The sequence below is a fragment of the Eptatretus burgeri genome, chromosome 1 (assembly GCF_056783735.1).
Source record: "Eptatretus burgeri isolate ZD-2024b chromosome 1, Ebu_testis_v1, whole genome shotgun sequence".
Taxonomy (NCBI): Eukaryota; Metazoa; Chordata; class Myxini; order Myxiniformes; family Myxinidae; genus Eptatretus; species Eptatretus burgeri.
In genome coordinates this window covers 153,072,084-153,088,460 of record NC_140961.1, presented here as the reverse complement: position 1 = coordinate 153,088,460, position 16,377 = coordinate 153,072,084, and the positions used below count along the sequence as shown (strand labels likewise).

The following is a 16,377-nucleotide window of genomic DNA, read 5'->3' as shown; positions in this document are numbered from 1 at the left end:
AGGTAATTTCTTTTGAATGTATAAACGTGTTGGTTTTCAAAATATCATTCAGATCCCTGTTTTGAAGCTTCTTAGCAAAGTTTCTTTTGGGCAGTTCATTTGTATTGATGTCTCTGTTGTAGAAGAATTTCAGTTCTTCTTCTTTGGAGGTTAAACACTCACCACATGTGCATGGAGAGAGATGATTTATTAAACAGTATTAATACAAGATACAAGCAATATAGCATGCCGTCCTCACTCTTATGTTGTCCTATACATGGATCAGAGCCTATTAAAATTTAAACAGAAAGGAGGAGTGACATGGGGAGACATCTGGTAATAGTTAATCACAGAGGGCTTGACAAACAAGATAAAAACTGCATTGTGGCTATCTTCAAGGGGGAGGGAGAATGAGCACTTCAAGGCCACAGCAATGATCATTTGTTGGTCAGCCAATAAGTAAACAACTTTATTACGAGAAGTAAGATAAGGTTGAGGGAAAACAAGGTAGACATAAGCATTCCAATGGCACCAAATACGAGCTCATCTAAGTGTGCAGCAGCCACAGCCAGGCAATCAGGCACCAGTATTAGATTATTTAATATGTGATGATTCCTTAATATTGAGTATAAATATTTTAATAAGCTCAAGAGCATAGTAGAGAATTATATTCTACTTCATATATTTTTATTAAAAAAATATGGAAATCAAAAAGGTTGTGAGGGAAGGGAAGATTCTGGGAAGTTGCTTTTATTATACAGCCATTCTGATTCCAGTACAACAAAGAAACTTTATACCAACTTGCTAAATTTAAAAACTGCATCGATGCTTATAATTAAGTGACGAAAGTGGTTCACCCCTAACTTGTCTTTGAGCTGCTCTTTATGGGTGTGATTTCTCTGTTTACCAATATGGTCATCCTGACAATTCGTGAGAATGGCATTATTATGCACCAATAAATATGACATCCTTTGGAGTGGACATGAAACCAGTCATGTTGAGTGGAGGTCCTCAATGGATGGAGGTCCTCAATGCCGGACATGAAATCAGAGCCATATCCAGAGACAAATCGTGTGCTTTTGACACGGCCTGGCACCCTGAACTGCTCACCAAATTCTCTTCCTATGAGTAGGTAAAGAATACTGGTTCTGGCTCACTTTTCCCCATGTAAATGAATGGGGGATTTTCAGCCATGAAATTTTTCTTTTTTTTTCCCCTAAAAAAATAAATCCCCTTTTTATCCCAAGGTATATTTATTTGTCTCCCCTTTTAACCTCGGGGCTCTCTATTCAAATAACCCATACAACAAGATAAAGATTTGTTTAAGGTGATTCTAAAGAAATATCTGAAACGTCTAAGCCTCGGGACACTCTTTATCAAATAACCGATGCATATTGTTTAGCTCACTCATTGAACCTATAAACATTTGTTCATTCTCAAATTCCTTCAATAGTTTAATTTTCTTTGCACAATAATCCCCATCTAAAATATTGAAAAACAAAACATTTGAATCTTTATATTTTTTAAGATACCCCTTTTGTGCCATTACGAAATGATAAACTTCTCTTAATGATCTCATCTGACCACCTCCTGAGTTGCATATCATTTTGATATTGTAGTAAATTATTTTTCCATTGTTCAATTGATAACCATCAAATTTTTCAGTCCATTCAAAGATATTTATTATTTTCTTTACATCCTCTAACTTATTGGTTTTTAAATTGATTCGCATATTTGTTTTATTTACCTTTGTTTTAGATATTCTTTCAACAAGACTTATTTGATATTTTTCACATTCATTTTGTTTTCCATTTATATACCAAGACTGAGATTTTCTCCACTCTTTAGTTTGACTAATACTTGGTTCGACCATTTATATATTGTGAAAAACGCGGCGGTAGCCCTGAAAAACCTTAACCCATCTTCCCATCGTTAAAACTTGTGTCCATATGGAAACCAATCTATTCTATTCACTCTATCATACAATACCCATATGGAACACAATCTATTTTATACACTCTATCATACAATATCCATATGGAACACAATCTATTCCATTATCTAAAATAAATCTTTTATCATCAAAGGCTCCTAATGCCTTTTTATTTACTTCTTCACTATATATCTTATGTTTATAACTTCTTATTGTATTCATTTTCCTATATTCTTCTTTCTTATTCATCAAACAATTATAATAATTTCTAAAAGTTATTGATTTCTTTATTACATGTTTCTTTATTCCCTTTAACCTTTTATCAATCTGATCACCATACTTATAAGCATATGCCTTTGCTCCCAATCCAATAAACTCACTCATTACTTTTCCACCCAACTCATCCTTAAACTTACCAATAACCTTTTCATTCTTTTTTGAAAATAACTCACTCTTCTTACTAAAATTACTTGTATCATATACTCCAATGTTTTTCTTCATATCTTTATAAACATCATCAGTTTTTATATTTAGAATAAAACTATCAGTGTCCATATACAACAATGAAACATTTTCACCATACTCTTTCTTTAAATCATTATACAAATAATCATACATCAATATCTTTGATAAATCAAGAACTGCTGCTCCAATATAAATTGGTTTATCCATGACAATACTTTCCTTTTTCATATGAATAGCAGAAAAGTTCTCTGAAAAAACCTCTTCTCTCTCAAAACTTGGTTTATTTATCAATCTAGAAGCTTCTTTCCAAGATGTTGCAAATCTAATGTTTTGCCTGTTTCTAACATTCTCCATTGTCTTTCCAAAGACAGCATTATTCATCAATTTATAGAATTCCCCTTCAAATTTTACTTTTGTATTTGTTCTCATATCTGTATTGAATTTAATGTACTTTTTCATCCAAGGACTTTGTTTAAATTTTAAAACTCTATGAATTTTAGCTACTCTCAACCCAGCAGATAAATATTGTCTCGAGTTCCTTTGATGCAAAACATATCCCTCTTTATCATAGAATGTTGTTAATAACTTTTCTGTTGATTTACCTTTAATATTAAAATTTTTATGATAATCACTTAACCATTCTTTCTTTGGGGTTTCTTTCTCACATGCAAAAGGAAGATCTTTATGCTTATTATGAAGATCACTCGGGTACCTCAAATCAACTTCAAAATAATAACCTTCTTCTTCCTCATTCAATTCCTCTTGAGAAGAAATAACAATATTCATCAAAGCCTTTTCATAATCCTTTTCTTCCACCCACTCTAATTTACCATAAGGCAGAGATTGAGACATTGCCCATCCATACAAATTATTAGCATCAAAGTACATCAAATAATTACTATCTTTTTCACTCTCATAATTTGGAAGATATTTATTATTTGCTTTAGCATATCTTTTTGAACATACTTGTGATATTCCAACTCTCTTAGACTTCTAAATCATCAAAAGCATATCTACATCACTGACTAAATCTATATCTTGTTTTGTCATTTTCAACATTGCACTCCAAGCTAAACCAGGAGCTGTGAAATAGTGGGCAGGATCTAATCCATAACAATTTTTATTATGACAGAGTGATCTAAAAGCTTCAAACACATCAGCTAACAATAAAACATCTGTTTTTAGATACAAATCATGATATTCTCCAAGGTTCTTTATCTTAAATATTTTCCAAATTTCTTGTGCGTGTTTATATCCCTTATCACTTATCTCTTCTTCATAAAGGTTATTATAGAAACTTTATTTTGAAGGAAGTTGTGTTTCTTTAAATCTCATAAATGAATCCATATAACCATAAGGATAAATTCCATTACTTGTAAGAATTTTCTCTTTACTTTGAATTTCATTCCTTGTTTCAATTTCCTCTCCAGTTAGAATTCCCTCTTTAATCAGAATTTCATCTATAATCAGAATTTCCTCTTTAGTTAGAATTTCATTCTTTGTTCGAATTTTCTGTATAATTAGAATTTCATCTTCAGTAAGAATTTCTTCATTAATTTCCTCATTAATTAGAATTTCCTCTTTACTTTGAATTCTCTCTTTAATCTGAATTTCCTCTTTAGTTAGAATTTCCTCTTTTGGAAAGAATGAATTACGATTTGGAAAAGAGCCCGTGGAGCTCAGATTTGATGCGAGGTTGGCTAGTGGTGTTCCCATAAACTTGTAAGAATCAAGAAACCGAATACGAGTTATAGGTTTTGTGAATATCATTTTTGTAAATGAAATATACTTTTGACTTGTGTTTGTTATGGCAGAAATATTCCCTGGTGTTTTTGAAAGTTCATTTATAAATAGATGTGTATCATAGTTGGCGCTGTTGTAAAGAAAGACTGGAATAAAAGAAGGTAATTTATAATTAAGATTACAACAGGAATGAGCGGGACTTCTATATTTACCAGTAAGATGACAATGATCCCTAACTTTAGACTCCTCAATTTCCTCCTCACAAATATGACAGATATTGTTCTTTCTAAATTCTAATTTTTCTTCTTTGGTTAATTTCATCGGTTCATTTGTTTCTTTCATTAATTTTGTTAGTCTTATACATTCCTTTTCTAATCGTTTTACAAACTCTTGTGAAGCATTTTTTCCACTATAATGTTCTAGTTTATTATACTTTTCTCCAACAGATGATTTGATATAATAACAGAAACCACAAGGAATATGTTTTTGATATTTATTTGTATATGATTCTTTTGGATTAGGAGAAGCAGTATTTATCTTTTTAAGGATACACTCAAAATCAGCGTATATCACAAATGGGTGCATGATAGATTTATTATAATCTTCAAAAGAAATCTTTTCACCAGGTTTAGGCATTGTAATTACAGCTGATTTATGATTACTACAATATTTTGAATGTTGTTCTAACCATTCTTTTGTATGAAATGAATTAAGACATCGCTTACAAGGATATATTTTGTTTGCTGTTCTGAATACCTGAGAAGAGATTAATCTTGATAAATTATTGATGTATGTGTAATGTGAATTCTTTCCAACACTAAAATATAAAAGATCAATGTGTGTTTCTTCATTTTTATAGTTGTTTGAAATTTTTAATATTTGACCTTTGTTTGTATCCGTTAATCCATATACATTAATACAAAGATTATTCTTTTTCTCAAATTTAGGAATATCTGTTAGTGGCATGGGAAATTAAAATCTTTAATGTTCAAGGTATTCTCATATTTCATATATTGTTTTACTCTTTCTGAATTACATTTTGGTGGATGTAAGTGAGCAAGAACAGACCAGAGAAAACATTTATTATCATTATTCTTAATATTAACAATTGCCTTCTTTTGTTTTATTTCTTTTGGTAATTCAATATAAGAAGAAGCTTTAAGAGGGTTTGATTTTAGAATGCGTATATCTAAAAAGATGATTTTTTTAATATTGAATCCACGTCCTACCACTGTATTATCAACATCCTCCTCTTGTCTTGATAGTTCTTCATAAACCCCACTATTCAAAAAATCTTGAAATGATGTTATAAAACGAATATCTGTTCTCATATAAGGAGTTTGTTCTTCATCTTGTCTTTTCATATTCATTTTCACTCCCATATAAAACTTTAAAGTTTTCATTTCTTTTTTGTCTTTTTAATAAATTTTTCAACATCAGGTTTCACTATTTCAATTGATTCAACTATTGATGATGGACCGGGTTCTCCAAATTGAAAAATCCTTATTTTTATATGCCCTTTAAATGCCCCATCAGTGTTTTCAATATAATAGTCTCCCTTTACTTTAAACTCATTTTTCTTGTGTTTTTGTGATTGAAGATGTCTATTATAACTACTCTTCAAAACATCCTTTGAGCAGATATCACAATGTTTTCTTTCCAACTCAAGAGGAGATATTTTATGAAATAGATTAAATGTGTGTTTGTTGGTTCGGAGGTGTTTTCTATAATGTTTATATTCGTGATTACAAACATTGCAGTATGTTGTATTCACCATATTTATATAATAAAACTTTGCTTAAACTAAAATTTTCTTGATGAAAATTTCGTTTATTTTACAGGTGAATCTGTGCTTAAACTAAAATTTTCTTGATGAAAATTTCGTTTATTTTACAGGTGAATCTGTGCTTAAACTAAAATTTTCTTGATGAAAATTTCGTTTATTTTACAGGTGAATCTGTGCTTAAACTAAAATTTTCTTGATGAAAATTTTGTTTATTTTACAGGTGAATCTGTGCTTAAAACCATTTTATCCTCCAACTTTTTCACTTAATAAATACAATGTTTCAAGACACAAAAGACAAGTTTCAATCAATCTCTTCATTTGTTAAAGATGCTGAGAAATATGTCAAGGATGTAAAATTGAACAAAGATAAATATAACAACTATTGGATAAAAACAATTATGGTGGATATGATGAGTTCTTCAATTTACTTCAGTGGAAGGGCTTTTAGTATACCTGGAAGAACATCAGTTAAGGTATCTCGAACAAAATTTCTCCTCTCCTTCTGGCAATATATTCAAAACTAGAAAAAGCAATGAAACAAGAAAAGGTATCAAAAAATAAAAACCTTATGGATGAAGCTTTAGAAAGAAAAGATAAGACCATCTGTAATATGCAAGGAGAAATTTGTATTTTTTTCAACAACCCTAAAGATATAAATCCTGATGAAATAAAGGATGTTAATATATCAGGTGAAATGACATTTCGTTCAATTGTAGTTAAGGATCATTTTAAAATTACCTTTAATATAAAAAATGTAGCAGTTGAATCTGTTAATGAAAAAATGTATATCGATATCGATGGTAATGTTTTTTTCTACTAATTAAATGAGTCAATATTCAACTGAACATTTTGAAGATTATGAGAGTGATTATGATACCGAGAGTTTGCATTCAAACGATAGTTATGACACCGAGAGTTTGTGTTCAAATGATAGTTATGAAAGTATAGATGATTCTGAAAGTATCGAAGATGAATTTCAGTTTAAGTAAAGTTTTACTTTATAAATATGAATAGTTGACTCGATTTTGAGCCTCTTGAATTCCATGATTCTCCATATGACAAATTTGAGAATTGTCCTGCGTGTGAAAGACGGGGATTAAACACAGAGTCAAAAGCCTATAAACAATGTATATTCTGTGATTATCTTCTAATTAATGATAATCAAAAATATAAAAAGGAAAATAATTCTTTTAGATTTACACCAAAAATGAATTACTTTACAAGATTGATGAGAGAAATGAATGTAAAGTACGAGGGTGATAACACACCTTTCCTTACAAGGGAAGAAACTGAACGTATTAGAGAAATGTTCAAAGGATTGTTGTTATATATTATTCATGGATGTGATTTTCAGGGAAATATCAACACAAGATATTGCATAAATAAAATAATGGATTATCTTGAAATTAAACCTGAACTTAGGATAAAATATAGAGTTTCGAAAAAAGCCAATTATAAATAAAATAACCTGTTTTCCAAATATATAAATGAATGATTTTTTACCTATTTGGGAAAATAAGATAAAATTTGACAACCATAAAAATCTCCCAAATTCATAAAGATGCCTCATAGTTGGTTCAAGTGGATGTGGAAAAACCTGCTTACTTTTAAAGATGCTCCTGACTCCCAACTTTTTAGATTATGATAATTTAATAATTTTCACAAAGTCGAGTTTTCAACCAGAGTATCAACTACTCTCACAAGGTTTTAATGCTGGTCTTCAAAAAGAAGATATAATCGGTTTATTTAAACTTCAAAAAAACCTAAATGATTTTAACATTGAAGATATAATCCAACTATTTTGTGATACACAGAGATGTAAAAAGAAATCAAAACCAATAACTTGTATTCTGAGTGAAAATACGGATGATATACCATCTCCCCAAGATTTCGATAAATCCAAAAAGAACCTCGTTATCTTTGATGATTGTGTTAATGAGAGAAACCAAACGGTAATGGACAGCTACTACACAAGAGGGAGACATTCTTCTTGTAATTGTATTTATCTTCGTCAATCGTACTTTCAACTTCCTCGTCGTTCCATCAGAAACAATGCTAATACTTTTATTTTATTCAAGTTAAATTCAATAGATATAAACAATTTTTGGAGAGACAATTGTTCTACATTATGTAGTAAAAAGGAATTTGGGGATTACATGAAACACACGACTGAAAAATATAAATATATTGTTGTGAAACAAGATGAGATATTAAATGATATTTTTCAATAAATAAATGGATGCGAAAGAAAGAGCAAGAAGATTTAGGGAACATCAAGAGTTGGTTTCTAAAGTTGTAAAACAGCAGGAAGACATAAAGAAGAAATGCAGACAGAAACTAATGGGCGAAGAAGCATTTGAAAGAAAACAAGAGAAATATTTTAAACCACTTTTCAAAACTTCCCAAGAAAAAATGAAAGATGTTTCCACAGTTCCCACAGTAGAATATACTCCTAAAAAACTTCAAATGTTAAAAGATTTTGATCAAATGACGGAGGAAGAATTAGAGCATTTAGGAGAATTAGAATATGATGATGAAGGTTTATTTCAACAACTGGAAGAGATTAATCGACCCCCTGATTATATTGTGAATGCTCTTCAAAACAATGAATATTCAACGGATTCAAAAACCAAAGCAGGACTCATTCCAACAGAACAATCAGCAATATTTCATCTTGTTCAAGAAAAGGTATTGATATTTAATGATGAATTAAGGTTCTTGGGTTCTGCTAAACCCCCTGTTAAACTAACTCCGAGATTAATGTTTCTTCTCACAAAAGATGGAAGACAAGGTTCAACTGTGAGGGATGAATCAAAGTATATTGATAAACCATTGGATATGGAAAATAATGATGATAGAGTATATATTGATTTGCTGAACACTAAATTATAAGGTTATTCTTTCTGGTAAAAGTAGGAAGAATGAGAAGGAGAAACACATTATTCAGGCTTTAAGTATCCTTGGTTCAGGTGTTAGTTTTCTTCCAAATGACCCATCGCAATTAGTTAATAGACTGTTATTGTTGTTAGGCAGTAAGAAGGCTGGAAATAACAATTGTTTTAATGAAGCATCAGCCATTTTAGACCAGTTGATGAACATGAAAATAATTAATAAATATCAATATAAAGACATTTTATCTCATATTAAATAAGATGAGAAGCACAATCCTTAGTTTCAATTTCACAACAAGCGACCACACATCTTCATTCCCATACCCACTACAACTTGACACAACAAAAGAATATGAGGCATCTTTATTGTCCATGGAAACTTATAATACCTTATTTAATATAACCGAGAAAAATGACAAGTTTAGTTATAATCCGGGAAGTGGATACAAAACGATAACAGTCTCACCCGGAGCATATGAGATTTCTCAAATATCTTCCGAAATTGCTCGTCTTATGAAAGAACAGGGTGATGAACCAAAAAATATTGTTATAAACATTCAAAAACATACTTCAAAATCAACGATTAAAGTTAAAAATAACTGCAAGGTTGATTTCACAATTGATAATTCATTTAGAGAGTTATTGGGTTTCTCCTCAAAAAAGATTGAAACTAATGGGACGTTTTACAGTGATAATGTCATTCAAATATCCTCAGGAATAAATTCGGTGTTAATTCACTGTGATTTGATTGATGGTGCTTATAATGATGGAAAAAAAACAAATACAATATTTTCATTCAGCGCATACTCAACCCCAATTGGTTATAAATTCAATATGGAACCCAAAAATTTGGTTTATCTACCTGTGTCAGGAAAAACCATACACAGAGTAAATTTTAGGATAACCGACCAAGATAATCGTGTGATTTCTTTTAATGGAGAAGTTATATCCATCAGAATTCACCTACGTGAAGTTTTCCAATAAATAAATACGATGGTTATTGTGAGGAAACACGAGTTGGGAAAATATAAAAATATTACAGGGGGTGGGATGTTCCTTTCCCCATACTACAAGGGTGAAGGTATGTATCTTGGTAGAGGATACTATAAACCTAAGAGACAAAGGGGTGTTGGACATCAAATTAGAGGAGATGGGATAATTGATACTCTCATGGGTATTGGTTCAACTATTCTTAAACATAAAGATCTAATTGGTTCAACTGCTTCTGCTGTGGGAAATGTAGCAGGTGCTGTAAAGAGTATAAAAGATGCTCAGAAGGAATCTCATAAATTACAAGCAATAAAAGAAATTAAGAAAGGCAAAACTCAGTTGTCCCCCCAAGAACGACAGAAAATAATTCAAATACTTGGATCAGGGTTTCAAAAGTTTTAACATCTTTTTTCCTAAATAAATACAAGTATGGAAGCAATTGATAGTATCTATGATTTGGATGATACTATTATTATCTCAAACTCCACTAAAAAAGAAGATTACTTCAAGGTAAATGCAATAACTGGAACAGACTGGAATACGAATGGTACAAAAAGTTTTGAATTAAATAATCAACAAACCTATTTGAATCTCTGAAAGTTTCTTGTTGTGTAAATTTAAATTCACTAAGGCTGGGAATAACACAAACGCTACACTTGTAAATGATTTCTTCTGGAAAATGTTTGATAGTGTGCGTTTGTATATTGGAACACAAGAAGTTGAAGCGGTTGATTATGTCTCTGCTGTATCTGAAATGATGAAATTTACACTCTATACATTCAGTGATAGAATGGGAAAGGGGTCTGTCGAAGGTTTTATTCCTGATATGTCAACGGGAACAAACACAGACCCTGGATATACTCAAAGGAAAGGAATGTATAATGATGATACAAAAGCAGAAAATAGTTTTACTGTGGCAGTTCCTCTTAAAGGTATATTTGGATTTTGTGATCATGATAAAGTTCTGTATGGTCTTAAAATTAGATTTCAACTACAAAGGAATGATAATGAAAATCGATTGCTTTTTGGTTTTGGTAATGCTTTTAGTGATCAGAATAAATTTGTAATTGAGGAGATGAGTTGGTATATCAGTGAATATACTCCTAATCTTAAAACAGAAGAGATGTTGAATCGAAGACTTAACTCAAAGAAACCACTCAGTGTATCATACCTCAAAATAAGATGTCAACACGTTAAACTCAACCAAATTACTTACACGTGGAATTTGGGTGTTCTGGAAGGAAAGCCACGATATCTGTGGATGATTTTTAAAAAGAAAGATGGTGATACTGCGACTGATAAGAATAATGCATTGACTGATAATGCTAAGGTGAAACAACTTCGCGTTTCTCTAGATGGAACATTTTATCCACGAGATAGATTGGAAATTAATTGGGAAAAAAATGATTTTGCTGAAGCATACAATCTTACCAAAAGGTGTGTGAAAGTAATGGAAATAAAGAACCTATTTTGGATATGACAGCATTTAAAAGTTTGTATACAATCTATGCGTTTGACCTGAGCACTCAAAAGGAAACTATAAAGTCTAATCGAGTGGATACTTCCCTATACATTGTAAGAGGCGAGAGTGAAGAAGTTGATACATATTGTTTGCTTTTGGAAGAAAGAGAATTACAGATTAATACAGATAATGGTGTGATGATTAGTCTCACATAATTTTTGGTTAAATAAATGAGTGGCAAAGTACCAACTGGGGTATATGTTAATCAAATCAATCTTCATAAACTATCATCTTGTGTTCAAAATCAAAAGCCTTGTACGATTAACGTTAATACAATTCAGAGAAAAGGAGCAGTAAGAATTGATGTTTTGCTCAAAAGAGAAAAGGTTAAAATCTTGAATGACACTGGCTCACTTAAAATTAAAATGACAAAACCAATGTTGAAAAAAATATTCAATAAGAGAGACGAGTGGAGGATTTCTCCCATTTCTAATTCCTTTATTTGCTGGTTTAAGAGCGGTTGGAGCATTGACTGGTGGTATTTCAACAGCGGTGAAAACTGCCACCGAAAGGAAGGCTCAACTCCAGGCTCAAAAAGAATTGGAAAGACATAACAAAGAGTTGGAGAAACAAATTAGTGGAAGTGGTGTAATTGTAGATTTTGCTGAAAAACTTGAAGGTCTGCCTGATAAAGCGAGATTGTTAGTTGGAGATATGCTTTCTTCTATAGCACAAGCAGGTGTAAAATTAACGAAAAGAGGTAATGGATTATATCTTTCTAATAAATAAATGAGCATTGATGAGTGGTTGAAAGAATTTGGAAATAATACAACATCAAATTTACAACTTGTCAAATATTGTAAGAAATTAAAAATTCATAATGTGGTTATTTGTATGAGAGATGAATTAACAAATGTGCTGAAACATACAAAAAATATTATTATGAACTTAGAAGATAATAATGGGAACGGTTCTCATTGGGTTTGTATTTTTAATAGTCAAGACAAATATTATTTTGATAGTTTTGGTCTTCCACCACCTGTTGAAGTCATAAAATTCTTACAGAATGGTGTTTATCAAACATTTCAAGTCCAAGCATTAAATTCCAAGTGTTGTGGTCAATTATGTCTATATGTGTTATTTCAACTCAACAAAAATAAAAAATTTTATGATATTATTTTTAATCTAATATAAATGACTTATGTTGGTAAAGATGGTTCTATCTTTGGTGTATCTCAAGAACTGGATATTGATTTATCAAATTATTACACAAAGGCACAGGCTGAACGACATAAATATAATATAACCAAAAATATTAACATGAAAAATGCTTATAAATTAAAAAATTACCCAAGCCCGACTGACGCGAATGACTTGGTGAGATTAAGCGATTTATCACAATATATATCCTTAAATAAAACGGCCGTGTATTCAAAAAGATACAGAAGTGTTGATATTATCTCCAGGTCATACAGAATTCACAGTTCGAATTAAAATAATTTTTTATAAAGAAGGGCGTATCGTTTGTATGAGAATAGAACAATGGGGGTATGATATGAATGATTTAGGGTATAATTGGTCATTTAAAATTAACCTCGAAGACCTGGAACAATTAAATCAGTCTCGTAAGGAAGAATATTATCCACTTGGTATCGAGAATGAGTTTTGTGGGGCCACGATTAGTAAACAACAAATAAAAAGAATTTAATAAGGGTAAATATAATAATGGTTTTGCCCTTATTTATCTCATGAAAACAGAAAAAACAGGATTATATATAATAAGTAAGGAAATACAAAATGATTTAACTATGGGAAGATGGGGAGGTGTTTCGTGCCATAATATTATTCTAACATATATTTCTAATACATAAATGACAGCAAGAAGGCTTCAAGAAAATTATCATTTCTGTGTCCAAGCATACCTTCAAGAAAAGGGTATTCGGTATTTTAATAAATATGTTCTACAACATAAGAATGAGGTATTTTCAATAAAAGATTGGTATTATGCTGATGTTGATAAACCGACAACTTTAGATTTTATGAAAATGTTAAATAATGAAAAAATTATAAAGTTAAGAAAAGGTAAGGCTCTTTTAGAAATTCAAAAGAAATTTTATTGGTTTCCTGTTGTAAAAAAATTATTTTGGATACAGGAATAACAAGAAATCCTGATGAATATATGTATGATATTCTATGGGGTGTAAGCGATTCAAGGATAATAAGGGATGAGGAAGGAGTTGAAGAAGAGAGGGAAGAGGAGGAAAAGGAGAAGAGAGAGAAGGAGGAGAGGGAGAAGAAAGAGGAGGAAAAGGAGAAGAGAGAGAGGGAGGAAAGAGAGAAGAGAGAGGGAGGAAAGAGAGAAGAGAGAGGGAGGAAAGAGAGAAGAGAGAGAGGGAGGAAAGAGAGAAGAGAGAGAGAGGGAGGAAAGAGAGAAGAGAGAGAGGGAGGAAAGGGAGAAGAGAGAGAAGAGAAAGAGGGAGGAAAGAGAGAAGAGAGAGAGGGAGGAAAGAGAGAGAAGGAGGAGATGGAGAAGAGAGAGAGGGAGGAAAGAGAGAAGAGAGAGAGAGGGAGGAGAGGGAGGAAAGAGAGAGAATGAATAAATATCAAAATATGGAAACCAGTGAGATTAAAAAAAGATTAGGGGTATTACAGAAAATAACTCAACCCACCGAGGAGGAAAACAAAGAATTGACAAGTCTATTTGCAATACTTTCGACAAGACTATTGGCATCGACAAGATATGGATTTTAATTCAAGTTTTTCATTTTTTTTTCTTAAATAAATGGAGGAGAGAGTGAAGGCATTTCTAAGGATTCTTTATGTTTTAAAAATTAAGATTCAAATGTGCATGTTGGAAACTAAAAAGGTTTTTGCACTCTGCAGGAATTTTTCTCATAAATAAATGAGTTATTGTCTCAAATGTAAAAAGAAAACTAATACTAAAAATATTTCATATATTAAAAGTAAAAATAACAGGGTTATACAAAAACGTATATGTTCGGTGTGTGGTTCAAAAAAAAATCAATATCTCCAAACACAAACTCGGAGGAGATATACAAAAGTTTTTATCAGGAAGTAAATTTACAACTACTGGAATACCAGGGGAATTACATCTACCAGGGTGTTCTTTCTGTGGTCCAGGCACAAACTTGGATAAAAGATTAGATGAGGCAGACAATCCTAAATCCTGGAGTGAGCCCATCAATAGAGTTGATGAAGTGTGCATGAGACACGATATTGATTATGGGAATACCACAACTTTGGAAGAAAAGCATGAAGCCGATAGAGAAATGTTGTATAATTTGTCTCTGATACAAAATCCAACCTTGAGAGAAAAAGTTGATAGGTTCATCGTGAAGAAGATGATCAGTGCTAAATTGAAACTTGGACTTGGAAATTCAAAAAACTTGTAAGCTCTAATGATGTCATTAAGATTGAAGAGCAATTAGCTGATGAATTACATAAACCAATATTCACAAAGTTTCAGAGAAGGAAAGTTTATTCCAAGGAAGTAGATTATATCTGGTCTGCTGATTTGATTGAACTCAATAATGATAAGGGGTACAAGTATGCTTTAACCGTTATTGATTTGAGGAGTAGATACGTATGGGTTGTACCATTAAAAAACAAAACAGGTAATACTCTTATGTTAGCCTTTCAACAGATATTTAATAAAAGTAAGAGAAAACCTAAAAAATTGTCGACTGATGAGGGTAGAGAGTTTTATAACAAGACATTTATGAATTTTCTAAAAAATAACAGTATTACATTATACAGTACCTTTAATGAAGGGAAGGCAGTTGTTGTTGAACGTTTTAATCGTACCTTAAAAGACAGACTATATAAAAAATTCACAAAACTCGGTTCACAACAATGGTCATCTTTTATTCAGGATATTGTGGATAAGTATAATGACACGGTTCACACGTCAACAAATATGAAACCATCAGAAACATTTACAAAATTAAAATATGAAAAAGAGGTTAATGTCAGAAAACCTAAGTTCAAAGTTGGTGATATCGTAAGAATATATAGGTGGAAATCTCATTTTAAAAAGGGTTTTACAAAACGATGGACGAAAGAACTTTTTAAAATTGTTGATGTAATAGATACGGTTCCTTGGACTTATAAGATATATGATTTGGAAGGGGAAGAGATTTTAGGTTCATTTTATTCACAGGAATTACAAAAGACAAAACTAAGCAGATAATACCCATGGGAGCAATGGGTTGTCCCTTCACTCCCTCCTACTATACACCATTGTGGACACTCGAGGGCCAAGTCTGAGGTGTATAACAGTATATAATGTGTGTCAAGGGGTGGACGTTCTTAGATCTGTGAATCCCAAACACAGAATCCTCAACTGAATAGTCAAGGCTTAACTTTGTTTGTTGATGTGTGTGTGTGTGCGTGTGCGTGTGCGTGTGCGTGTGCGTGTGTGTGTGTGTGTGTGTGTGTGTGTGTGTGTGTGTGTGTGTGTGTGTGTGTGTGTGTGTGTGTGTGTGTGTGTGTGTGTGTGTGTGTGTGTGTGTGTGTGTGTGTGTGTGTGTGTGTGTGTGTGTGTGTCCCAACCCTCACATTCAAAATCTCAACCCCAACCCTCACATTCAAAATCTCAACCCCAACTCAATCCTCGCCCAACACAATGTCTTTTTCAAAATGAGATTTCCATATATATATATATATATATATATATATATATATATATATATATATATATATATATATTTTACGTTTTTTTTTTTCTCTTCTTCCAATTCTGTCTTTTAAGGCTTTCAGGTTTGATGACGTAGAAAGGGGGAGTAAGCCTGCACTTTCTTCCCAGAACGAACAATGTATATTTTTTGTTTTTTTCTCTTCTTCCAATTCTGTCTTTTAAGGCTTTCAGGTTTGATGACGTAGAAAGGGGGAGTAAGCCTGCACTTTCTTCCCAGAACTTTCTTGATCTTGCTCCCATCAAGCACCATCCGACAAAGAACTACATCGATAGGTTTAGATCCCAAAGAGTGATAGCAACTCCAAAAGTCTCCAAAATATAAATGAATAAAATTATAATAATAATAAATAAATAAATAATTAAAAGTCTCCAAAAAAGTTTCAAGTGTCCAACATAAACCCAACTTTCCAA

General features: G+C 31.7%; 1 long non-coding RNA gene across 1 annotated transcript in view; it reads left to right on the top strand.

Annotated features, from left to right (window-relative positions):
* Window positions 1-15,810, top strand: part of LOC147035773 (uncharacterized) — a 21,863-nt gene extending 6,053 nt beyond the window's left edge. Inside the window, exon 2 of the long non-coding RNA XR_015049576.1 lies at window positions 15,626-15,810. This is a non-coding gene — a long non-coding RNA (uncharacterized LOC147035773). The remainder of the gene's footprint in view (window positions 1-15,625) is intronic.
* Window positions 15,811-16,377: the final 567 nt, after the last annotated feature.